The 27,550-nt window shown below is 39.2% G+C and overlaps 1 long non-coding RNA gene across 1 annotated transcript; it reads left to right on the top strand.

The window, feature by feature from the left end:
* The first annotated feature begins 10,591 nt into the window (after positions 1 to 10,591).
* Positions 10,592 to 23,840, top strand: LOC102547285 (uncharacterized). The gene is made up of 4 exons (XR_589842.4): positions 10,592 to 10,763; positions 13,610 to 13,759; positions 20,769 to 20,931; positions 23,549 to 23,840. It is a non-coding gene; the product is annotated as an uncharacterized LOC102547285 (long non-coding RNA).
* The last annotated feature ends 3,710 nt before the right edge of the window (positions 23,841 to 27,550 follow it).

The following is a 27,550-nucleotide window of genomic DNA, read 5'->3' as shown; positions in this document are numbered from 1 at the left end:
ACCACTTAGCATCGAAATAACATTGCCTTCTGGGGTGGTTACTCTTGGTTGGATTGAAAAATGGCTAAAGAATAGTAGCTCATCACTGGGTGTATTTGTGAAGTATTAAAGGTTATGACCTATGATAGATTCAAAATCCCAATAGGCTTTGGGGAGATGGAAGAAATATGAAAGGTGAGGACCTGGTTGGATATAATAGGTCACTAGGAGTATGTCCTTGGTGGCCGTATCTTTCCCTGTCCTGTTTACATTACATCTCCCTTCTGCTTCCAGTGTGTCAGGTAAGGTAGTATAGCTTAGTTACTCTACATGTTATCTCTACAATGATGAATTAAAATCACTGTATCTATGAAAATTTTAAGATGTTTATAGAACATATTTTGTTACAGAAATGGTAAAATTCATAACATCCTTCATTGCTCCATGGGCTAGAGGTGTGTGACAATATTCCGGAGGAGGCATGAATAAATGTATACTTACCCCAGATGTGAAATGATGAAAGACCAAAATAAGGATACCACACAAACCCAACGTGGCGATTTAATAGATTTTGTTGGAGCTACTTACAGAGGTACAGATGAAAAGTCACTGTAAGAGCTACTAAGAACCAGCTGAAGCTGACCCCAGCATGGGTGAAGGCTCCTGAAAGCTGGAAGGCTGGAACTCTCTGCACAACTTGCAGGTAGCTCTACATGTTGAAGAATTTCTTCCAGGTAGCTAGGCCGGTCTTGGTCTCTTCAGTAGCTCTTACTACTATACAAGGAAGTGATAGCCCTGCACATTTGGTCAGTTTCAGGAACCTCCTGAAGCTGGTTAATTGTTTATTTCCTCTGTCTTAATGAGCTTCTCTTCACCATGAAATATTTCAACTCAGAGGAAATTGTTAGACAATAAATATAAATTACCTTTTCTTTATCCTGGAAGTCTTAACAGGACCTCAAATTCAAGTTGTTCAAAATGTATAAGTTTCACTCTTAAATGGAAACTTACAAAGCTTTATTTTACTTCAATTTATAGTTAACTATCTGTCTTTTAAAAATATGAGTCATATTTGGCTCTTCTATTATACTAAGTACTGATTGACTCTAGAGTTTAGATCTAAAATCATTTACGGGTTTGCTTTCTCTTCTTTTCTTACCTTCACCTAACAGTTTGAGCAAAGAGCAGTTTGCAAAACATGCAGCCCTTAATTCAGAAGAGGCATACTGTGAGCAGGCTGTGTTGGTGGACAGAAAGCCGGTGAGGCATATAGTCTGTAGGTTGGAGTTCTGCCTCTTCTGAATGTGGTCTGATCAGTTGTCATCCCATGGCTACCTGAGGTTCAGCACTATTTGCTATCATAGCATGGTGGTGCACACCTGTAGGCATAAGGTTTTTGTGCACTGTGCAAAGATTATCCTTGTGTTACTCAAATGCTGATTTCTCTGCCCTCATATCTTGTTTCAATCTGGGCATGGCATTGGCATCGCTTATGTCAAGAATCTCCTGCTTCAAGTTTGCATAAACAATGCTTACCATTTATTCTCTGCTTTGTCAGTAAAAGCTGACCAGCCAAGGGCTGGGCAGAAGAGAGAATAGGGTGGGACATTAGCCAGAGAGAGGTAGAAGGGTGGAAGAGTAAAGAGTAAGGCAGAGTCAGCTATGAGGAAGGTGAGAGTAGACATCATGGAAAAATACATCTGAAGCCCAGAGAGCCACACCAATACTAAATTATCTTGGGGATTTTGGCTGGAAGGCAGACACATTAGCTTAGAGGATTAAAATAGATCAATGACCGCCTAGATATTGTGCCCTGAAGCTTGATTAAATAAATCTTAGTCTCTTCGTGTTGTTATTGGGGAACTAGCTAGGATAAAGAAAAACAGCTGTTGCATTAGTTTACTGAATCCATTTATATTAAAATTACCATTATACATATTTTAAATCCCAACACTTGGGAGGCAGAGGTAGGTGGATCTTTGAGTTCAAGGCTAGCCTCGTCGACAAGATGAGTTCCAGGACAACCAAGGCTGCAGAGAAAACTGTTTTGAAAAACAAATACAAACAAACCAACATCCAAACAAAAGGTGCTTAAGTGTATTCCTAAGCCAGGCTGTCAGTTAGGGAGCTACAAAGTTCAGTTGCAGTTTGTTACACAGCAACTCCAAATACAGAAGCAACCTCAGGCTGAATTCAAATTAATTTAACTCACCTTTCATTACTTTGTTAGTACCTGCTGTGTTGTTCCTAGGGACTTCAAGATTCCCTTTCAGGTTCTTAGTCTTATTAATAAGAGCACTTAAAAACAGATTCAGAAGAACGCTTGTGAACAATTTTATTAGAATTGGAAAGAATAGCAACAGGGAAAACAAACTGAAAATCTCCGTAGCTGTCAGATGACAACAGAAAAAAGTCATGCCTGTTAAACTAGACACGGAGGCCACAGAAACCATGAGAAATCCCAGAACAGTAGCCAAAGCCTGCTTAGGCTTGTTGTGGTGGTAGTTGTTTTGGTTGTGGTTTTTGTTTTTGTTATTTAGTTATCCAGAAAAAGAGGAAGAAGAAAGAGGGACCCCAGCTATATCCTAGTAGAAAGGACCACATCAGGGACACAAGGTTAGAGATAGAAGAAAGAAAGAAAAGAAAAGAAAAGAAAAGAAAAGAAAAGAAAAGAAAAGAAAAGAAAAGAAAAGAAAAGAAAAGAAAAGGCGAACACTGTAAGGCTTGAGCCTTCAGGGTCAGGATGTTCTAAGGCTTTGACCCCTCTTTTCTTTCATATGACAATCTGGATGCTTCAGTCTCTTGCCCCTATTCTCAGGCCACTACCTGAGCTTTGCCTCAGTGAACAAATACTTATTCAACTACAAATTGATCATCAAGAACTGACTAAAGGAACAATTTCATCTATATCCAGCTTGGTTGTGGTGGTATGTGTTAGCCTGGAACCTCTACTCACCCCTGCACAAGCTGGGAAACCTTCCTTCCCCCAACCCCACCTACACTGGAAAACAAAGTAATGAAGTAACAAAGTAACAAAAACTCCAAGAGCCGGGTTCTCCATCCTTGGAAGCCGCAATCTCCTCCCCTGTTGCTGGCAGCCACTCAAATCCCGGCCTAAGCGCTCAGCTCTTGACCATACTTGGGCACAAACCCAGCTGTCTGCCTACAGTCTATAAAACTTCTCTGTCCCTACCTGAATATGTGACTTTTTCAGCCCCATTCTTTGAGACTGGTGAACCTGCCTAGGAGTAGTGCCTAATAAACGTGCCTTTATCTGCTTTGAATCTGGTCTAACATGGCTTATATCTTCATCACCAAGGGAGAGAAAAGCCTGTCCCTTCGATGATCGAGGCCTGTGTAAACTGCGTAAACTTGGATGTTCGATGGAGCTCTTTGTGGAGCTGGATGAAGTTACTGCGGTAAGTGAAGGGATTCAGGCCAGCTGAAGCAAGGTGAACATTGCGCTGGCAGGCTTGCCCTTCTCTCCCATTCCCTCCCTCTGCCTTGCTAAACACCATTATATTACATCCTTAAAGCTAGTCCCCAGGGTCTATTCCCCTATAGGGCCACTTCCTCCTCCTAACACTGACTACCAAGGTCCAGCTATCAGAGTATTGAAATCTAGCAACCAAAAACTCCCTTTGGTTTTCCTAATTAATGTGGCCAATTGAAATTAAACACGTCTCTCTTCTTAACGCTGGGCTTCCCCTCGTTTCTTTATAAATTGCCATTTTCCTATGTGCCACATCTGTCTCCTCTCTGTCCAGAGGCAGATATCTTGTCCTGGAGGACAGACATCCTTCCCCACTTTCCCCTATTCCCTCCCCTTTTTCCTTGCCCCATTTCCTGTCTTTGACTCTTATTCTCTGCTTCCTGGTCCCTGCAGTAAATAAATTTTCTTAGTGTAAAAAACTTGGTCTTGAGGGTCCTAGGCTGATATTGTCCCTTACAATCATGCTTTGTGGTTTCAAAAACTTGCCCTTTCCCACTGTTCTGTCTACTTCATGCTTGTAGTTGGGGATGTGAGCTCTCAGATGCCGCCTCACTCAGCTGCTGCCTACTACCTCTACTCGGCCATCATGTTCTAAAACGTATGGAACCATGAGCCCTAATCGTCTTCCTTCTGTAAGCTGCCTTGATCAAAGTATTTTATTACAGCAATAAAAAATAACTAATACATTAGTGAATCGATGAGCTTTTCGGGCGTATTTATAGAATAACGGGTGAGAGAGTTTATTTATGATAGTGTGGGTCACCACAATCAGCTGGATCACAAAGTCCCACCTCTCATCCCCCAACTCACTGCCTTATGTAGATGATACACTTCTGACAACTGAGTAAATGGCTACCAGTTAACCTTTGACTCCTATAAACTCCTGCACCTCCCCAAGTGCTGTACAGTTAGGCAGGATTACAGGCAAGCTGGGGGTTGGGGGTCAAATACCTAGAAGTAATGAGTAGCTAGAATTCTAGAGTGAGAGAGAACAAAACCTCCAACTCCTTTGTTCTGTGAGAATGTTAACAGGCCTGGTCTTGTACAGGCCTCTTGTAGGTAATCATGTCTGCTTTAACATGAGACTGGCGGCCATGTTATGCTCAAAAGACAGCATTCCACAACACCACAGTTAAAGATCCTGAGATGACGGCCTCAGGATGATGTAGTCCAGCACTGCAGGAATGCTGTCCCCGCCCCCCAACACTGATTTCAAGAGTGAAAAGGCAGGAAAAGCTAGGTCTCTGCACTCAGCCAGATCTTTTCAAAAGCAAAAGTCCACATATTCAGCAAAGCACACAGAGACAGACTCCCCATTACACAAGGGGACATAGAGCTGGAGTCTAAGCCTGAGCGGAGAGTGTTGGCGGGGGAGGTTATGTGGTTGGGAATGGGATGAGTTCCCCTTTGCCCTTGTTGTTTGCTGGGTGGAGCTATGGCAGGGGCTCTGATAATACAAAGACAAGGACGCTGTCTGTTTTCCCGCCAGCAGCGGACAAGAGTGGAAGGTAGACTTCCAAGTCTTTGTTTTACAGAGGTAGAATAACCAGAGAGTCAGCCATCTCAAATGTTCAAGTGAAAAGCACATCAATTACATACAACCACTTTCCTGTGCCTGTAGGACTATTAAGGTCTGTCTGGTCCTTCTCCATCAGAGCCACTATTATTTTTATCACACAGATGGCCTTAGATAATGACTGCCTTGGAAAGTGGACATCACTCTCCTCCCAATCTGCTCGCATGCTGTTTAATCCTGTTGCTGAGTTACGGGCCTTTCATGTGCCCTTTTCCTTCATTGCTAAGAGTAAAACACAGTGTTGGCAAGGTTTCAGAGAAAGGACATCAACTGCGGGACCCTGGGAATAACCCCTCAGTTACATTTAGTTCCAGTTTGATAAAAAACAAAACAAAAAATAACCCAAAAAACTAAACGTTGATGTTGTGCGCGCACACACACACACACACACACACACACACACACACACACACCTACCAGCAAACCTTTGAACACTATACAAAGTCAAATAACCCCATTTGCTTAGGCAGAAAAATTAGGGTCTGCATTGAATGTATGTTTGCAGAGAACTATCCTGAGAGACAAAATCCTAATATGTTCACCCGTTTAAGAGTTAGAAGTTTAGTTTTCTATTTTGCTTTTTGACATTTTTAAGTGGGGGAGAGCACAGCCACATCATTATGTCAATTAAAAAGATACCCCATCAAAGGAAAGCCTTTCAGAAATAGACCCACACTGGCACTCTTAACAGATTAGAAGCTTGCACCAAACTTCATATATTCTGTGCCCTTTGTCCTAAAAAAAAAAAGCAGCCGCCAACCCAGCCCAAAAGCAATACTACTTTTGAAATTCTTCCTCTTGGTTCACCAGAGCAATGAGAATGACTCCCAACATTTTTATCACAGGAAAGCTGAAGACATTGGGTTACTCTCTCTCACACACACGGTCTTCAGGAAGATCTAACATTACTTAATGAAAACTGCCTCCCAGCAAGGCCAACACAAACACTTTGAGGCAGTTTTATTTTATTTTTTATAACAAGTCAGAAGCTTTTGCTGTAATGGACATTTAGGGCAAACATAAAGGTCAGATATCTGCTGCAGTGGTTTTTCTGTACAGCAAGTTCTTTGAAACATTGTTAAAGAGAAAAGTAGCAGGATCAGGAACTGCCTAAGGGCAAGTACTACTTGTCAAACCTTATTGTCACCATAGGAAGGAGTCACATTTTTGATTTTTTTCTCTATAATTGAACCTCTTGTCTTTCAGCTGAAGACACGATATTTCAAGCTATAACAATTATGGCTGTCAGTAGAGGATCTCTTTGATCTCAGAATAAGCATCTTCAATCTTTTTAGACAAGTACATCTATTATACACTTAGATTCAGATACTGGGAATTGAGAAACATGTTCTTTTTAATATTACATTTATTGAAGTACATTGATCAGGGGAAGTGCTAAACCTGGAAAATGGGTGTTTTAATATAATCATAGAGAAAGTGTTCAATAAAATACAATCTGTTCCCTCAAGTGTTTCTTAATCCATAAATGTTTGCTTCATTTGAATTTTAAATAATGATCAACAAAATATAGAATTAAACCATAAGGGAAAGATGGAAATTTCCACTACATTTTAGGGGAAGGAAAAGGTTTATTTCATCTTTTTTGAAAAATCCTTTATTGGTTCTTTGTGAATTTCATATCATGTACCCAAGCCCACTTATCTCGCCATCCCCTGTACCCACTTCCACCCTACCAACTCACCCCAAAAGAAAAAACTTTCATTGTGGAAACTGTAGTGTGTGACAGTGTGTCCAGCAGTATACCCTTTTGTCCACACTTGTTTCCGTGCAAATGTTCATTGCAAGAGTCATTGATCTAGTTCAAGGCCTCTGATTTCTGCTACACTGTCAACGCTGGATCCTCATAGGGACTCCTCTAGGGTATCCTGCTGTTGCCCTGTGTCATGGAGATGCTGCAGCTTTGAATGTGCAGGACCACCCCCTTCCCACGCCCCAGCAGTTCATAGATGGCAGAGATACTTGGATAGGCCAACCCAAAGCTTTGGATCTGGACCTGGGAGATATCAGCTCTCTGGTACCCACACTACGAAGGCAAGCTCTCTATCATGGGTCTGGATAGCTCATTAATGTCACGGCTCTCAAGGGGCAGAGCCAGCTGTCCTGTTCATCGACAACCCCCCATCCCCCAAAATAAACAGTTCTAGCTCTACTATGCCATCTAGGTAAGATGGAGGAAGGTTGTGCTCTCCTGAGTATTGCAGCCTCTTAGGGACAAGGCCAATTCTCCAGCCTTCCATAGGTGGTGAGAGACAAGGGTGGGCCAGGAGGTATCCCCCCTCATCCCTGCTACCACACAATAGACAAATTGAGGGGCCAGATATCTCATGCTCACTCCATAGGAGCCAGCTCACCTGCATCCACACTACCCGGCTCAGCTCTACTGTGCTGATCAGGCAAGTTCAGGACCTGCTCTCCTGAGTGCTACAGCCACTGAGGGGCAGAGACAGCTCTCGAGCTCTCACACCTTTGGGGTCATCTCTCCCATGATGCCAAGATGAGGGATGGGGCCCAGTCTGCTCAGTCTTCAGACATCAACATCGTCCCAGGCAACAGTCCAGACCAGGGACATCTGCCCCCTCTTGGGTAGTAACAGATGGCGGCGGCTGCAAGGCCAAGGACCCCAGCGATGGCCCATCATAGCAGCAAAGGCCAGGACCTCACCATGTCCATAGGAGACATCATCAGGTATCGCATCAGACTGTTTCTCACTACCTCCGAGTCCCCAGTTCTTCCTCTCTTCATTGTGCATACTTCCTTTGCTTCTCTTTCTCTTCAATTTAACCACCACTTACTTGTTCATCTTATTGAAGTCCGAGGTCTGACATCATTTGAGTGGGTGTCTGTGGTCATCTCAGGATGGATTAAAGAATGCTATGTCCCACTTGTGTTGTGTGGCTGGAGTAGGGGGTAGGGGTTGACTCAGGTGTGATCTGCCCTCCAGGGCAGTTGTCTTGGGCTTGTGCCCTGTCCTGGCCTTGTGGCACTAACTAGTGGTCATCTAGGTTCTCTCTCTCTCTCTCTCTCTCTCTCTCTCTCTCTCTCTCTCTCTCTCACACACACACACACACACACACACACACACACACACTTGGCACTTGGCAGGGGCCATCTTTTAGACATGGTCTGCCTGACTTATTTCATCTTATAACTTGTCATCCATCATCCAAGAAGCACAGGGAAGAAACTCAAGGGAGGAATCTAGAAGCAGGAGCTGATACAGAGCCCATGGAAATGTGTTGGTTTATGAATTGTTCTGCATTACACTAAAAAGATCATGTTATAATTTATATCTTGAATGTTGTATAAAGGTTGAGGCTTCTCCAGTCTGTTGCTCCAATGGGAGGTTGTGGAATTTTCTAAAATTATTGAATAATGGAAATAAATCCTTAATGATGTATTGATGTATGGTTCTCTGGTTGCCATAAGAGAAGTCGGTTTCCCCTACACATATCCCCAGTATGATCTACTTTGCCATCACAAGTGCAAAGCAAGGGTAATTAAGTGATTATGACTTGAAACCATGAGCTGAAGTAAGTTCTTGCTCCTTTTAAGTTGACCTTTATTTTGTAATAGTAATAAAAACCTGGCTAACACAGGAGATTGGTAGTAAGAAATGGAGCCATTGCCATGGCTGAGCCTCACAACGTGGTTCAGAACCTTATAAAATTGGTGTGCTGAATGAGTTCCAAAAGTTTGCAGAAAATGGCTAGGAAAATCTTAGAATTCTTTAAGCAATGGGCATTTCTTGGTGAAGGCTGAGAAGCTGCACTGAGAGAAATGTAGAGTAAAGGGTAAGTTTGTGAGGTTTCAGAAGGTGCCAGCGTCCCTTGGGAAATAAACTGGAGGTCACTTTACATTCCCCTTTACCATTAGCTTGTCAATGTTTTGTCCATGCCCTGAGACTTTATTAGAACCTGAGAACACACACATACACATGCTCACATACATGTAACATCCATTAATGAAAACAGAGCATGAATTTATGAGAAAGTTTGGAGGGAAGGGGTAAATGATATAATTATAACGTCAAAAAATAAAATGAATGATAAAAAGAAGACTGAGGAAGGAGGATATTTAGGCAAGGCATGCCTGGGCTACATAGATAACCTCAGGCCAATCTCAACTACTCAGTGAAACTCCATGTCAGAGAAAAGAAAAACGTGAATGAAAGAAGATAGGAAGACAGGCAGGTGAAAGGCTACAATCTTAGAATTTTCCCGAAACAGTGACTGAATTTTTAGTTGATTAAAATTGAATGTAAAATAAATGAAAACTAGTGTAAAATTCAGCTATTTGATAGACACATTTACAGCTTCAAGAAGAGTACATTGAGCTGGGCCCTATAACCATTAGTTATCCTCACTGGGGTGAGAGTAGACAGTCATGCTCAAACTTTTTATATACACATGCACATGCACATACACATACGCATGTACATGTGCATAAGCATGGACGTAGGTATGTTATGTATGTTTATTTATATGCATATGTGACTAGTGCTGACAAAGAATAATTCAGCTACAGTGCAAGAAAAAGATCAGCTTCTGTCTGTGTTTTCTTTGAACAGTATTTTTCTAAACTTCAGGTTTAAATGTTCTCCTTGCTCTAATTTGTCTAGAAAGCATTTTCATCAGGGGAAATTACTTAATTCATAAATCATAGACTTAGCTTTGTTCCATGAGTACTAGCTCAGCATCAGTGCCCAACTTCTGGATGCATAATTTCCAACTTTTTGATTACATTTAATTACAGCAATAAAAACACTCTTCCTCTAATGTTTCAAATTTAGCATAATTTTCTTTCCTCTTGAAAAATTCTAATTCTAGGGGTAAATGACTAAAAAATAATGTTATCAAAAAGCTTCAAATTGACTTGACTTATGGTTGTGTTTATTTAAAAAGATGAATTTATATTTTCAGACATTGAGTCATATATTATATATACATAGATACTATATAGATTAATGTATATACATACAGATATACTGCATGACTTAAAAGATGTTAAAATTGTTTTGTAAGTTAAAATATTATTAAGTCAAAAAGTGTAGTCTGATCCCATAATGCCTCTGGATCCTCAAATTATCTCTTTTCTCTTGATAGAAAATACCCAAGAAAAGAGCCAAATACCACCTTGGCCTTCCACAGCCAAGGAGTCACTGCAGGGGATGAGTTGCTCTCCAAAGGCTGACAGATCTTCCCCTGAAGTGCATGTATCAGTTGCATAAGAACTTGAAGTCTGCAAAGGATCAGAGGGCAAGCACAACATCAATGTGCCTCGGTGTGAATGTGGACAACGGTGGGAGAAAAGATGCCAGGGATCCCAAAAGAAGGTGAACAGAAGCTTCCAAGAGGCTGGAAAGATCCAACAGTTTTCTAACGGCTGATGAGGGCACACCGGAAACCCTTGAGAACCTCACACGTGCTCATTTAAGACACAGTACACACTACTCTCCCAACGGTCACCTGCGTTCTTTTTTTTTTTTCTTTTTTCTTTTTTTTCCGGAGCTGGGGACCGAACCCAGGGCCTTGCGCTTGCTAGGCAAGCGCTCTACCACTGGGCTAAATCCCCAACCCCACCTGCGTTCTTTTTCAGGATCTACTGCCACCTTTTCCTGGTGAAGGTCTTCAGATTCAATAGCTGTGGTTCCTGCTGCTCTTAAAAACCACTGAGAAAATTTGTCACAGAAACCAGGTTTTCTGTTTTTTGATTTTTTTTGAATTGTATTTTTTTCTTTTATTGCATATTTTTATTTACACTTCAAAGGTTATTCCCTTTCCCGGTTTCCCAGACATAAGCCTCCTATCCCTTGCCCCTCCCTTTCTTCTATAAGGGTGTTCCCCTCCCCATCCAGCCCTGCTTCTCATCCCCCGCAACATTCCCCTACACTGGGGGTTCAACATTGGCAGGACCAAGGGCTTCTTCTTCCATTGGTGCCCAACAAGGCCATCCTCTGTTATATATGCAGCTGGAGCCATGGGTCAGTCCATGTATAGACTTTGGGTAGTGGTTTAGTCTCTGAGTTAGTTGGCATCGTTGTTTGTATGGGGTTGCAAGCCGCTTGAGTTCTTTCAATCCTTTCTCTAATTCCTTCAACAGGGGTCTAGTTTGCTATTAGCATTCGCCTATGTATTTGACATGCTCTGGCTGTATCTCTCAGGAGAGATCTATATCTGGTTCCTGTCAGCATGCACTTCTTAGTTTCATCAATCTTATCTAGCTTTGGTGGCTGTATGTGTGTGTGTGTGTGTGTATATATATATATGCCACAGGTAGGCAGGCTCTGAATGGCTGTTCCTTCATTCTCTGTTCCAAACTTTGCCTCCATATCCTCTCCTATGGATATTTTTGTTCCTCCTTTTAAGAAGGAGTGAAGCATCTGCACTTTGGTCATCCTTCTTCTTGAGCTTCATGTGGTCTGTGAATTGTTTCTTGGGTAATTTGAGCTTTTGGGCTAATATCCACTTATCAGTGACTACATACTATGTGTGTTTTTCTTTGATTGGGTTACCTCATTCAAGATGATATTTTCTAGTTCATTCCATTTGCCTATGCATTTCCTGAAGTCATTATTTCTGATAGCAGTGTAGTATTCCATTGTGTAGATGTACCACATTTTCTGTATCCATTCCTCTGTTGAAGGGCATCTGGGTTCTTTACAGCTTCTGGCTATTATAAATAAGGCTGCCGTGAACATAGTGGAGCATGTGTCTTTGTTATATGTTGGAGCATCTTTTGGGTATATGCCCAAGAGACGTATAGCTGAATGCTCAGGTAGTGCAATGTCCAATTTTCTGAGGAACCTCCAGACTGATTTCCAGAGTGGTTGTACCAGTCTGCAATCCCACCAACAATGGAGGAGTGTTCCTCTTTCTCCACATCCTCCCCAGCATCTGTTGTCACCTGAATTTTTTATCTTAGCCATTCTGACTGGTGGAATCTCAGGGTTGTTTTGATTTGCATTCCCTGATGATTAAGGACGTTGAGCATTTCTTTAGGTACTTCTCAGCCATTCAATATTCCTCAGCTGAGAATTCTTTGTTTATCTCTGTACCCCATTTTTAATAGGATTATTTAGCTCTCTGGAGTCTAACTTCTTGAGTTCTTTGTATATTTTGGATATTACCCCTCTGTCAGATAAAGGTTTTGTAAAGATCTTTTCCCAATTTGTTGGTTATCATTTTGTCCTAATGACAGTGTCCTTTCCCTTACAGAAGCTTTATAGTTTTATGAGGTCCCATTTGTCCATTCTTGATCTTAGAGCATAAGCCATTATTGGTATCTTGTTTAGGAAATTTTTCCCAGTGTTCATGTGATCAAGAATTTTCCCCACTTTTTCTTCTATGAGTTTGAGTGTATCTGGTTTGATGTGGAGGTCCTTGATCCACTTGGACTTAAGCTTTGTATATGGTGATAAGAATGGATCGATTTGCATTCTTCTACCTTCTGACTTCCAGTTGAACCAACACCATTTGTTGATAATGCTATTTTTTCCCCCATTGGATGATTTTAGTTCCTTTGTCAAGGTATTGATATCAAAACTTTAAGACAAAATAATCTTTCATGAGAACAAATTTAACAGGTAGAAAGTGTTTAATCAAATACCACAAATTTTAAATATCATAGAATATTACCCATATACCAAGTGATGTTTGTGCTAGAATTGTACAAATTGTTTCAGAGTTCAAAATAAATCTATGCTCTTTTAGAATAAACAAGAAAAATGTTATAGATACAAAAATATTTTCTCTGAACAAAAAACAATGTTTTCAATACATTTTATACTAAAAGTTATCAGATATGATGTATGCATATACAGAAATGTAACAGTGGGGCCCATGCATTTTTATAATTAATATGCATTGATAATTAGAACAAAATTAATAAATCAAATTATTTTCAATTACTGAGAAATACTTAGGTAATTAAAAACCAAAGAAAATGTTGCTAATTTTATAAAAAGGCTTCTATGAGAAATATGTGTTAATAGAACATTAAAGCTTTTCCCCTGGAGATAAAGTATTCATCCCTCCTTGTGAACATTACTGAAAATCTTATCAGTGCAAAGTATAAAAGTACTCAACAGCCATTCCTGGGCATGAATTAAAGTAGGAAAATTGACAGCGCCAAATGTGCACAATGATACATACAATTGTCCTCGAAGAGTCCTGCACATTCCTGGCAGCAATGCAGAATAATGAAACTTACCTGAAGAATTCTCCAGAAGTATCTTTATTTACTACTTAAATGCACCTCTGCCAGTAACCCAATGGGTGCAGTGCCATATGCTTACCTCAGACAAACAAAAGTATATCAACATCTAAAGACTTGCATTTGAGTTTTATAGCATATATGTATGTGTTTGTGTGTGCCTATGCATTCTCACATGCATATACATGTATGTGTACTACAGAAAGGGCAGAAACAGTCAAGATGTGCATCATTACACGATGAGATTACAAAAATGTAAAGCACTCGTGAAGCACAATTCTATTTAACAATAAAAAAGATAAGCTGGGTAACATATACATTTTTTTCAGATAAGAAAGCTGGATAAAAAGATCATCCTAAGTTGACTGTTTACAGAGACTAATAAAAGACAGAGATTATTCTTGTGGATGGAAATCAGAAAGTAGATGTCTCTGTTCGAGTGGAATTGAGTGGAAAATGGAGCGAGGCACCTTCCTGAGGTAATCGATGCGTCTGCCTCTTGTTCAGACTGCTGATTACACAGGGACATATAATTACCAAAGCTCACTGAACCGAGCGGTTAAAATGTGTATGCATTATTCTGTTTAAAGTATATCCCAATAAAATTGAGAGATATGAAATCCATCATTCAAAGAAATTAGTTTGCAAACTGGAATCTAACTTTAAACATCTGTATCTTAGACCTTCCTAAAAAATGTACATCCCACTGCATCATAATAGTTGGAATTGTCCCTAAAGACATGAACCCCATCCATCGAGAAAAAAAATGTGTCTTGGTAGAGTAGCCTAGCAATGAGCAAAAAAATTGGCATTCTAATATATTAAAAGACAGTTTCATTTGTTTACAAAAAGTAAGTAATATCTTTTTAGAAAAGAGCCCGTTTTAGTTTTTATATTACAAATGTCCATTGTATCTGCTTACATTTTTCAATCATAAAGTACTTTTGTGAATAAGTATAATTTCCCAAAAGGAAAAACAAAACAAATATTTCTGAGAAGAAAAGCTCTGATTTGTATTAAGTATTAGACTATTGTTTACACATGATTGTCTATAATATATAAGGCATCAAATGATACTATTAGACACAACTAAATAGCAGCTATCAACCCCAAAAGGATTAGGAAAGAAAATCAGCGATATTTCTTGATTTGCTCCCACCTCCAGATTGTATACTAAAGAATAGAAGGAGTTTAGTTGAATATAAGAGAAGATAAACGTAATACATTCAATTTTCTTATCAGATTTTTTTGATCTAATTTAGTAAGTCCTTCTTTTTAAAGCAATTCACCTAAAGAACTAGTGTTTCAAGTCAAACATTCCAGGATTTCTTGAACTTCAAGGCCATCCATGAAGAGGTGTGGTTTCTTTGGCAAGGAGAGCTTCAAACTCTTCAGAGGAAAGCTCTTGGGGAGCAGAATGCTCCTGGGTTTTCCCGTTTTATCTCAAAACAAAGCCATCTCTAGACTTTCTATTTAGGAGTCACTTCTGTAAGCCATTTGTTAAGAAAAACAGGGCATGAAAACAGAGTAAAGGGTAAGAGGATGAGATTAATATGTTAGTTTCTTTTTCTTCTTTCCACCTTGAAAATAACAAAAGAAACCGAAGTAACATGAACCTTGATATGTCATTGCTGATGCTCCTATGTCTTTAAAAACAGGAACACGTGAACCAATTACAAAATACATTGCTTTATTCTGGTGCACTCTGATCTCAGAGGTAGTAGAAAAGAAAGGATATGGGGGAAGTGGACCTGTTTAGAAAGATTCTTTGGAGCAACCGCCATCTGTATTGTCTGGAAATCAGCAGTTCAGTTCGCAGTTAGAAGGGGCCCCTCCATCCACTTGCAAACACCTTACAGAAATAGCAGGTCAGCAGCATCAGTGGCTCAACCTAGCAAGAACAGTCAGGCCTCAGCCCAGTCAAGTCAACAGGAGGGACCAGAACTTCTTAGCTGTGCCTCTTCTCAAGTGAAGATCGGCAAAGACTCGATTGGACAGCTAGCTCTATAACCAAGCCAAGCTCAGCCTCAGCCACTATTTGTCATTCTATTTATACCCTCCAAAGATCATATGTCCTCCACAGGTCTTGCCTCAGTATGTACGTCTGTCTCAGCTGACATCACTCTGACAGTTAGCCTGAGTTCTCAGAAGCGGCAAGATAATGGAGTCCCAACAAATGCAGCTTGACTACGCAAAATACTGCATATTGGCAGTGGACCAATCTATGCATGTTATTAGCAAAGAATCCTTTGTCATGTGTCCTTTCATATGCTTGATTTAGCAAAGCCTCCTTTCTCCTCTGTCTACTTCAGCTAAATGTTCCCTCACCTGTCTTTCACCTGTGTCCACTTTAGGGAAATACTCCTTCATGTCTTTACCCCAGCAAAACTGACTTTCCAAGGAACCATTAAGTTTCCACTTCATGCGTATTCCTGTTTGGGTTGTATGTATGTCTGTGCACTACACGTGTGTAGCATCTGGAGAGACCAGAAGAGGTTGTTGGATCCCCCGAAACTGGGCTTAGAGATGAGAGCCATCACACAGGTGCTGGGTAGCCAAGCCTTTTAACTGTGTTCTCTCCAGCGCCTCTGTCATTAAATCTTAGTAAGGCTCCGATAAACAGCAGCAGACATGTTTACAAAGTTACATGTGTTAACTTGGATGGGACAAAGGAGAGGACACAAGGCAGAATTCTCTGTTGGCTGTCCCCGATAAAGCAAACAGCCATTTGCTCTAACTTTAAAAACAATTTTCACTGTTTAAATGAAAAATAAAGCACTCTTACCTTAGTTGATATGGTGATGAAAACAGCCCTTAATACAGTCCTTAAGCCACCCCACCAGCCAGGGCTAGCCTGGTTTCACAGGCAATATTCTCCCTGAGGCAGCCCCAGAGACTATGTTCCAAAGGCCCTGGCATTAAACTCACATCCAGGAGAACCACTGAGAACGTATTTGCCTAGAGTCAGTAAGTTTCTACTCAACTCAGTATTAAAATCCATGGGGCCATAAAAGTACTCAAATCTGCATTCATAGCTCTGTTAATAATGAAAAAGCCATAAGACCAAAAGCAATCATCTGAACGTCCCAGGAGACAAGTCTTGCTAAAGCCTCGGATGGATGCACAAGGCTGTCAATGAGTTCAGTGCATCTAGGTGGAGAAACCACATTGTCAGCCTCCCGTGGTGTCTCTTTCCATAACCGTCTCTAAATTAGGACATTATGTAAGCTAATGTCTATCCAAACTGTAACCCCAAGGCTAAGTGTATGAAAAACAAGATGGCTAAGTGACTAATGGGCATGTAGGATATACAGCATGGATAACGTTGCGCAGAGAGGTAACTCCCGTCCCAGGTAGGTTGGAGTGGGAGGGCACAAGATTTTATAACAGTGTCAGAAAGTTTTATATTTTTACTTCAAAATTTCCGTGATTCTAGAAGTTGAACACAGTGTCTCAGGCATTTGAGGTGCCCTCCCATGAGCTGCGTGCACCTCCTCCAGCCCCGTTGCATGGTTTAAAGTGTAAGAATTGTTTGCATCCGTGTGCATACTTGTGCCCTTACTTGTAAGGAAGAATAAAAGCACACATTATTCACATTATTAAATCTCACGTTTCACTTACTAAGTTATCATGAAAGGTAGATGTGCTTCTTTCCGTGTACACAGCATCAACTGGTTGGTTGTTATAGCCACATACTATTCCATAACTTGATAGCACTGTAAATTGTTAATCCAACCGTTCTCCCAGCTGATACGCAATTGTTTAGGCACTTGTTTTGCACCTGTGAGAAAATCTGACCAGAACAACTTAAGAAGGACTTGTTTTTGCTTGCAAATCCAGGTCATACTGCCTGTCCTAGTTTGTTTTCGCTGTCAACTTGACAGAACCAAGAGTCACCCTAGAGCAAGCCTGTAAACAGTGCTCATTAATGGTCTTTACTTTAGTTCCTGCTTGAACTCCTGCTCTGACTTCCCTCAGTGGTAGACTGTAACCCGGAAGTGTGAGATGAGAGCAACTCTTTGCTTCCCAAGTTACTTTTGGTCCTGGTGTTGTCATAGCAACAGGAAGTTAGTATACAGTCTAAAGATGGAGTCAATCATGGCAGTCAATCATTTATTATAAATAAATAATTTCAGAAGTGGCATAATTAAAACAAGGGTAAATGCATTCCTGTATAATTTTCCGAGACTGCACCCAAGGTTTTAGCAAATGGCTAACACACTCTTCAGTATAGCACTGGTGAGTAAGAATGGCAGCTTTCCCAAATCCACAGTAACAGCATGCTATGCTTTTAAACTCTTGCCATTGTGCTGAGTTAGAACGGCAGTACAATGGGTAATATGACTTTCTTCTCAGGCTGCTACAGAAGTTAAGCACTATATATATTTATATATATATGTATATGTATATGTATATATAATAAATATAGGATAATTTTTTCTTTAAGTTGTTTATTCAAATACTTTTCTTATTTTCCAATGGTAAATAACATTTTAATATATTAGTTGGGGATTTTCGTAAATTACAGATATGGAGGATTTTATGCTTTGATTATGTTTTCAGTAAACTCAAAGCTTTACTGATTGAAATTTAACTCTCATTGTGAATTAGTATAACAGTGGAAAATTTATTGATATTAATGGATAGGGCCTTTGGGAAGTGACTAGGTTTAGATATGGTTATTGGAATAGAGTCTCCAGGCAAGAATCCTAGTATATTTATAGGAAGAGAGAGAATAATCTCTCTCTCTCTCTCTCTCTCTCTCTCTCTCTCTCTCTCTCTCTCTCTCACACACACACACACACACACACACACACACACACACATGCCACATGATACCCCTGTTCTTCTTGGAACCTTGCTAACTTTAGGTCATCAGATGAGACCCAGTCCTTCACCTTGTACCACCTGAACCATGAGCTAAGAAAACTTTTTGTTCAAAAAAAGAGTTTATTCTAGAAAAAATGGAATGTGTCCTTCTCTTCCATATATCTGAACAATATTTATTTCCATCTATCATTTGAATAAATAACACAAGGTCTCAACTTCTTTTTGGTCAAAAATTATTCATTTTTCCTATATTACTTCTGGAGTTTCTCCAGACTCTAATGCCATAAAACATTATAGTTGTATATAAAATATTATAGTTGTATTTAAAATCTCTAGGTGCATCATTTTGCAAAAGGTAAGACGTTTATTTTTCAAACAGATTTATTTTCTATTAGCAGGATGATAAAGAGTCTTGGCACAAAATGTCAAGCGTTTTCCAATGAAATAAAATATAACCTCATTGTTCATTAAAGACTCGAGTACTCATGTAGATTTATTACCTTTTCACATCCTTCATTTGATTCTTTGCCTATCTGTGAATCAATTAAATTAGGTAATAAAAGTCACTGTATTTACTGAAGAGATTTAATATAATACTTTGATATCTTTTATAAAGTTTTTAGAGAATTTAAACATTTGTTTTTTAATCTTAACATAAAATGTTTTAAGATCACTATAAGATGTTCAGTATTTGTTGAAATGTTATTAAGTATATGTCAATTTGAAATTTACTTATATTTAAGTACCATTTTCCACTAGAAATGTTTTCTCTTCTCAGATATAATTTATTTAAGTAATGTTTTATATTTTTCTGACAGATCTGACACAGTTGTTAATCTATCTAAAAGTTATCCAAAGTATGCTATAATTATAAATAAGTTTTAAATTTCTATTTGTAGTATAATATTGACCAAATTCTTGGCTATGGTACAAAAATTATCACCAGTATTTCTTAAAAATGTTTTTTTCCACATCTTTATGAACTTTTACTTTTTCTTAACGCATTGAAAATGTTTGAAAATAATATAAGTAATAATGCTCTCTTTTTCTCCATTTTAATATAAATGTCATCACTGATATCATAATATCTGTGTTTTATTGGTCATAATTATATCTAAGTACTTGATTTGTGCATTCCAATTTCTGCTGGGAATGCTGGATTCCTGTACCCAATTCAGCTACGATTGATATTATCTGCCTATTTTCTCTTCTAACATATTGATCTAATAAATCATGTTGATAGAATCTTCACTTTGAGACATCTTTCATATTCCTGAGAGAAGCCTCATGCTGCAATATATTTTTTTCTTTTGGTTCACTAGATTCAATATATTAATTTTTATTGATTTATTTTGGAAATGAGATTGTTCTAATGTGCCTTTATAGAAAGAGAAAATTTTCCATATTATTTTCTGCTCTGAAATAGTTTTAAGTTTCTCTTTCGGCCTGGATCGCCATCAGCTTGTAAACGTCTAGTCATCACAGGAATGGAGGTTAGAGTTCATATTGTCTGCAGCATTTCCTTCTCCACGTACACATGCTTGCACATATTCTTCCTCCTCTTACTGTCGCTCTTGAGAGGAGAATGAGCCAAGAAGACTTTTCATCTTAACTGCAAAGATGTTATGTAAACCATCAACAGTGACTCCAACCTCTCATCTATGAGAAAACCTAATTCTGAATTTTTTTGTTTAGTTAAATGAAATGAAATGAAAACAATGCAAGTAACAACAATAAGGGCAACTAACTCAGAAAGATTTGCTAACCTGTTTGCTGTGGGGAGTCCCTGCCTTTGTTCGACCAATTGCAGGGCTGACCCGCCAGGCACCAAACCCACAGGACACTTATATTGATGCTAAGACCTTCAATTGTGCAGAGAGCATTTCATCCATAAAGACTTCTTGCCTAGCTTTAGAACTCTATATGATGGAAAGAGGTTTCCTTCTAAAGAAAAGTTCAGAATGCACTGAAAATCACTTCTTCCTACTTAGGAAATATTGTGAAAATCCCTAGGAGCTAAATTTAGCAATTTAAAACTGATGACACATGCCCTAAAATAGCTTCTTGTCTAATAAGATTAAACTAAAAAACCATAATTTTGTTTTAATATCTTAAAATTTGGTTCAATTTCAAAGATCAAACTCCTTTAGAAGTGAGAAATGCTTTAAAGCATTCATCTCATTATGAACTACACTCAGTTTATTTTTTTATTGAGCTCCTGTTTTAAACAAATATTCAGTCAAACTTACCAAATCTGAGTAATTGGTTTTGCTTGTGTATTATACTGCAGGTATTTCCAAACTCACAGAGAAACACTCTTTATTTATGTGACCTTACATGCAACAATTCCATATTTAAAACTTGTTTTTCAGGCAAGATATTGCGTAAAGGACACACACACACACACACACACACACACACACACACACACACACACTCCAAACTTCAATCTTACAAAATTTTTGAATAATAGGCAGCTTGAATTTTGCTATTTTACACCATCTGAAAATATCGCCATTATTTAATAACTCAGTGTTTGCTGTGGACTCATCTACTTTGCTCTTTCTTTTGTGTGCTTTAGTCCAACACATTACACAATGAGTCTTGTCCATCAACTTTAAATAACAATTTGCTATTGTCTTTCTGGTATCCTTTTAGATTGAAATGAAGAAGTTAGAGCTCAACACAGAGAAGACCCACTACATCAAGACTTCATTAAAATCTCCAGTTCTTTCCAACTTATACTGCAATTACTAACTTAATGAACAAAGATCCAGGCATTGAGGCATATGTCTGTAGTTCTGGCACCAAGGAGGCAGAAGTAAGTAGATTCCCGGAGCTCCCTAGCCAACAAATCAAGAGAAACCAATGAGTTTTAGGTAGAAAGAGACTTGAAAAGATAACTGAAGTTGACCCCACCTTCACATATACACTAACACATGTGCAGCAAAACATATGCACTCTCATGAACAAATATATCGGTGGGGTGGGGGCAGAGAATGCAATGTCATGTTACTGAAAACATAAACACAATTTTAGGGAAGACAAAACATATTTCAAATACAGTCATTTCCAAAATGAAATTGAATTATGGGTACTTACAGTTGTCTCAATAAAAATCAGACTACTTAGCTCAGCACTTTGGAACTAATACATGAATTCTGTAACTCAGTTCTTGATGCTGCTTCTGCTTATCAAGGCTATTAGCTTTTCCTTTCAATTTGCAACACATTTGGTTTACTTTGCAATGAGCATGTTTACACAAAAAGAAAAATCTTTTGTAATATGTAAATGAGCATAAGCCATCTGAATCATCATCAGTTGTCCTGACATAAAAATCAGACAGTTTAAATAGTAAAATCTTTGCAGTTGAGTTTCATTCCTATAGGAGAAACATCACTAGGGTTTTCATGGATGCTTTGACCTTATTAAAATTGCCTTCATACGTTTGTTCTTTATCCTTTAATAATCCCATCCGTGTAGGCAATGTATCTTGATCACATCCATCAATTGCTCTTCTCATCACTTCCCCTCAAAGCCATCCATCACATCTCCCTCCCAATTTCATATCATTCTTTTGTGTTTACTTTATTACCGTAACCTACAGAGTCAAGGTATTGTTGCATGGGAGTGGGGTCATCACCTGGGGAATAGTGAACACACTCCTGAAGAAAAGTCCCTTTCTCTTCTTCAGCAGCCATCAACCTCCAATAAGGAGTGCCTGAGCTAAAGGCATGACCTTGGGAGTCTCTCTTCCCTCCATGATGGAAGATTTAACTGGCTTGATCTTGTTTTATGCAGCTGATATGAGTTCACATGTATAATAGCCCTGTTGTATCTAGAAGTTAGCATTTCACAACACGACTTTCTATTCTCCAGACTTACACCCTCCCTTTCCCACTCTTCTTTGATGTTCCATGAACCTTGAAAAACTGGGGTTGATAGAAATGTCTCATCTATGTCTGCGCACTCGCAGCTCCTTTCCTCAACATTTTGAATAGTAATATATTTCTGCCTCCACCACTACTCTCTGTAATATGAAGCTCCTCTGACCGAGGCTGACAGCAACACAAGTCTGTGGATATAAGCATCAATATTTATAAGATAGTTGAAAACATGACCATTTACTAAAACTTTAGTAGGGTTTTTTTCCCTAGAGCCTATGACTTTCCTAGTGATTTTAAAAATCATGTTCATAGTTCTAGGTATGGATTCCTCTTGTGAACAAAGCTCAGATTTAATCAAGAGAGTAGTTGTCTACCCCATAAATAGTTGGGTCATTATTGTCCCAGTAGTCAAGTCCTGCCTGACAGGTAAATATTGAAACATGCAAGGACCAACACTGGATAAGAGCTGTGGTGTTTCTTCATCAGAAAGCTGAACCACCCCTTCCAGAACTATGAAAGCTAGCTAGCAGTGAGAAACTTTCCTGGTTAGTTCAAAATTCCCTGTGTCCTAAAACCAAAGTAAGTCTTTAGTGATAAGGTCTTAACCATTGGTTAGAACCCCTGGTCTACCCAGAACAATGGCAATAGTATTTGGTGTTTTTGGGGTGCATTTGGGACCTCTTTGGCCAATAACTCAGAGGGATGTTTGGCACTGACATCCTCATTTAATAACCCATGGCTTCTAGGGGAGCATTGTTCATTAATGTGTATGTATACTTCTGTTCAAACTCCCCCTTTAAAATATATTTTAAACAAATTACAGACTAGTGGAGATCCATAGGGATTCTTCATACACCATAAGTGTTTGTTAACCTGCTCCCCACTTGCTGTTTATCCATTCCTCTGTTGCCACTCATGCTTAAATCCTTAACTCTCAGTAGTCTTACCCCCTGTTCTTTCACATTATTCTCTCTTACGTGGTTTTTCTACCTGAATTAAAAAGTATGGATTTCCAAGTAGCTTTTTCTTTGAAGACTCCATTTTGATTAAGCCTTTCCCTAGTTCCTCAAAGATTCCATCCTCATGATTCCATGACCGTCTTGGGCCTTTCTACCCCAAGCACCCCCCCACTTCTACTTTAATTTCTTCTATACTCTACTACCTGCTTCCTAAATGCATCCACCATCTGTAGTCCATTTCTAGTTTGTTCACGCTTAGTAACTTAGTTTGGAACACTGTTTACGTTCTAAATGTTTATCTTTACTAAATGTTTTTAACTAAGCAAGTAGGAAGTAGAAAATAAAATGGCTTTATCAAGATGTATGGGGTCACATTCACATAGGGTATGACATTTAGACACAGGTGAAATTCAGATCCAGAAATATGAGCCAGACATGGTCCTGGTAATATTAAACAGAACTTACCATTTATAATAATCAATGACTTCCCCTCTTTTAATAATTAGGATTTTTAGTTCAGTAGCAGAAATAAGCTTAAATTGATCTACAATAAGAAAGATTTTGTTTTTAATTTACTACTTATCTATTTCAGGAACACCAGACTCAGAGAGCACCTTGAGATTCATGGAGAATGAGAAGTGGGAACAGAAAGGCCATCACTAACCTACTGGCTCAGAAGAATGCTAGGACCAAGTCCAGAGAGAGATTCATTCTGAAGTTCTGGCACAATGAAGGAGCTGCTTCCCTTTCCCAACTGTACGTTCGTGATTACTCTGTGAAACAAGCTCTTCAATACACTCCCTATTTCCACTCCTGGGTTATGCTACCCACTAAATTGTATTTTCAACAAAATATCTCCCTTCTGGCCATATTGTCTCTGTCTCAGTTCCTGGTGACCAGAAGAGGTTCTGCACAAAGCTTCCCCAGATTGTTCAACAGGCATTAGAGGATCACTCCCACATAGACACCGAAGACACAATGCTCCACATCTCCTCATACCCACCAACAAAGATCCAGGGCATCTCCAGATATCATATATCATATATCATATATCTATATCTATATCTATATCTATATCTATATATGTATATATATATATACATAGGTATATATATATATTTAAATCTGCACTTGCATCTGCCTCTACCTCTATTTCCACCTCTATCTCTATCTATATATGTGTATATATGTATGTTTATGTGTATATATATACATATACATATGTGTATGAACTTTTTAAAACTTTTATTCTTATATCTAGGCATCAGGAATGCTTCTGTCTTAGAAGCTGTTTTGTCAGGCATAAGAAGACAGTGCACTTTGATCTGTCATAGGTGAGCTAAGAATAACAGAAGTTTGTTTCTGGAAATGGGTGTTGAGTTTGGTAAAGGTAGACAGAAGGGCAGGGATGACTATAAATAAGGTGAGGTGCCACAGGGTGGCTTTGTTGCATGCTGAGGTGTTTGACTGGCATAAGCATGAAGGAAAATTCAGGAAGCAAAGGTACGTTCTGTGTGTTGATTTGGTGGTTGTGTCACTGGGGGTACAGAGTCCCCTTTGCAGGCTCTTGGTCTCACAGATGAAAGAATTTAAAAACAGAAAACAAAAGGGAAATCTTGGAAGATGTTCTCGGAGTTTGAGAACACAGTGCAGGCCAACTGGATATGTAGTAGTTACCAGGAGGGAAGAGATATGACCAGAGAGGAGGTTGTGCTTCTAAGTAAGAAGTCAGGAGCTCCTGGACGATTGCTGGTGAAATCTGTAGGCATCTGCATAGAGGTGGGGCTCCAGAGAAAAGAAGAATGAGTTCCTTGAATGTTAAAGCAAACAGGCTTAAGATTATGACTGCTGTCTGCAAGGGACTGGAAAAGAAGGGAAATTTAAAGTTACATTTTTAATAAAGTAAATGAAGGATGCGTCCAAGGAAGAGTGCAGTTACACAGAGCCTTTTTCCTTGTACTTTCATAACAGAGTGCACAACTTTCCTCCTTCAGAGTGACACGATCCTTTGGCATGAAAGCTGCATTCTACTCTTTTGGGCTATCAATGGGAAAATATTTAACTTCAATATTACTTTGTTTCACTTGCGGAGATCCATGAGCGACACTGTGCAGCCCAGATCTCAGACGCATGTAAGACAAGATGGGCTCACAACTAACTGTACCCATTGTCACTGGCTTAGCTTTCAACTTTCTGGTCAAGAAGGAAAAACTGTCTGTATGATTGTCAGCTTACCTTTTATTTTTGTTAGCATTGGGGTAAAGAGGAATAACCGATGGTATTTATTATCACTGGTTTTGTCATTAGCTTTGTGTAAATTAAACCTACTGATGTAAAAACAGCTCTCACCTTAATAGGAGATAGTTTATTTGGGAGCCAAATATGAGTGAATACAGCCTATACAGATTTGTATTCCCTTAAATACCATGTTTGAGCATGTTAAGTTTTCATGACATTTTTATAGTAACAAACTAAAAAAAAGATATAACCAAGGTGTTTTAAAATACATGGATGAGACATCAGATAAGTGTCGGATAGCATTAGGATTCCCAAAGCCCAACTTCCTGCCATTATTCTCAGATGGTATCTGGTCATATTTTTTCACCTTTGGGTGAGTGGAAGCTCAGACTTTATTTGTATATTCCAAAAGGCTTGGCCTAAATGTCACAGAGGTGGCCAAGGAAGGCTGCTAAGGAAGCTAATGACAACCAAAGATAATGTGATTCCAGACTTGGAATATTCCAGCTCTCCACAGCCACAGAAATGGTACTTGGTTAATCTCTGACACGAGTCCAGCTTTTTCCTGGGTACTGGAGTCCACAGTCCCTGCCCCATCTCATCTTTAACACCACAGTTAGTTGCAGGCTGCCTGTGGCTCTTTATCACTTGTTGAAAGGGAAGGGCTGGCTTATTTTTAATCTATTCATGGATGGATAGTGCTTGAAAAAGATTACAGTCAACTAGGAGGATTTTCCACTGTGATGCTTAAAATTTATGCTCTTTGAAAGTATTATTAACTTACTGTCTCTGGGTTATTAATGATATGGGTCATGTTTCTTGTCTCCAAGGAAGTTGGCATATTGATTCCTCAAGTGATGCTTGGTAAGACGGCTGCCGAAGGTCTTTTTGCTCCCTTTTCTCCTGCTTAGCCTCAATGTCATTAGGATAGCAGATAGATATGCTTGTTCAACTTCATCCTTGATCTTTTTTATTAACAAGTTCAGGGTAATGTTTTCTATTTATTTTTAAAGATTTATTTACTTTAGATATGTGAGTACACTGTCGATGTCTTCAGACACACCAGAAGAGGTCATCGGATCCCATTACAGATGGTTGTGAGCCATCATATGGTTGCTGGGAATTGAACTCTGAACCTCTGGAAGAACAATCAGTACTCATAACCGCTGAGCCATCTCTCCAGTTCCTCATCCACGATCTTAAAAATTATGCAATTAATAAAAGAAAGTCTGTGGGTGGAGAGATGGTTCACTGATTAAAAACACTCCCAGCTCTCCCAAAAGGCCGGGTTTCTATTCCCAGCACCACGTGCTGGCTCACAACTGTTTTTAACTCCAGTTCTAGGGGATTTGATTCCTCCATCTTCTCTGTGTGGGCACTAGGTACACACATGGTACACAGACATACATGCAGGTGAAACACCTATACACATAAATTTTGTTTTGCAAAGAAAAATATCTAATATAGACAGCTAACCATGCTATGTTGAATCTCAAAATTAGCTTGCATTAGTTAGCACAAATGGAGAGTATAACTTGTGGCATAAACTTTGCAAATCCAAGGCTGCTGCTCTTACAGAGCTTGTTAATATCAAAGTGGAGTCACATCGGATTCAGGGTAGAGCTAGTGGTGAGGAAGGAGCATAGGAAGAGGAGTCTAACGCTTGTAAGTTAGTAAGAACTATCATCATGAAGACCTTGTAAGACCCACCAGATGTTTTTGTACATCCGACACCATCTGTGTGGCCTGCAGGTGGCCACTAACAGGACCTGTCACAGTTGAGGACTTCTTGAACCCCTCTCCCCTAATGAAGCTCTCCTTTGTTGAAAGTTTATTTTTTGAGCATGATATGGCAAAGAGGAGCAATATATATATAAATCTCCATAGCCTCTGTGACTCCAGAACAGTGTTTTGTAACTCCAAAAACCTCTTTGGGCCTTGCAAAGCTTTTCCTTGCCTCAATATACCAGGGTGTACCTATGACTCACAACCCATCTGTGTCATCAATGACAGTCCCAGGGCAGACGCCCCAATAAACGCACTTTCTTGGAAAGTCACTGTGCCTACTATCTGAAGCCAACACTCAGCTGATGAACTGGTCAGTAATATGATCATTTCTCTTAGATAAGCAGAAATGTTTTCCTTTCTTCATTTTTATTTATCACTCTCTGTGACTGTAACCTTTAAGAATAATAAGACTTGGAGGCTCCAGAGATGGGTCCATAAGTAAAGCTTTTGCTTTTAGATCTGATGAGACGAATTTGATCCTGGAAATCCATGTGGTAAAGAGGAGAAACAACTATCACAAATTATCCTTTGACATCCACATGTATGCTGTGACTACACACACACACAC

This window comes from Rattus norvegicus, chromosome 1, assembly GCF_036323735.1.
Source record: "Rattus norvegicus strain BN/NHsdMcwi chromosome 1, GRCr8, whole genome shotgun sequence".
In the NCBI taxonomy this organism is placed as follows: Eukaryota; Metazoa; Chordata; class Mammalia; order Rodentia; family Muridae; genus Rattus; species Rattus norvegicus.
The sequence above is the reverse complement of the archived record's forward strand: the minus strand, read 5'-3'. Positions and strand labels throughout refer to the sequence as shown.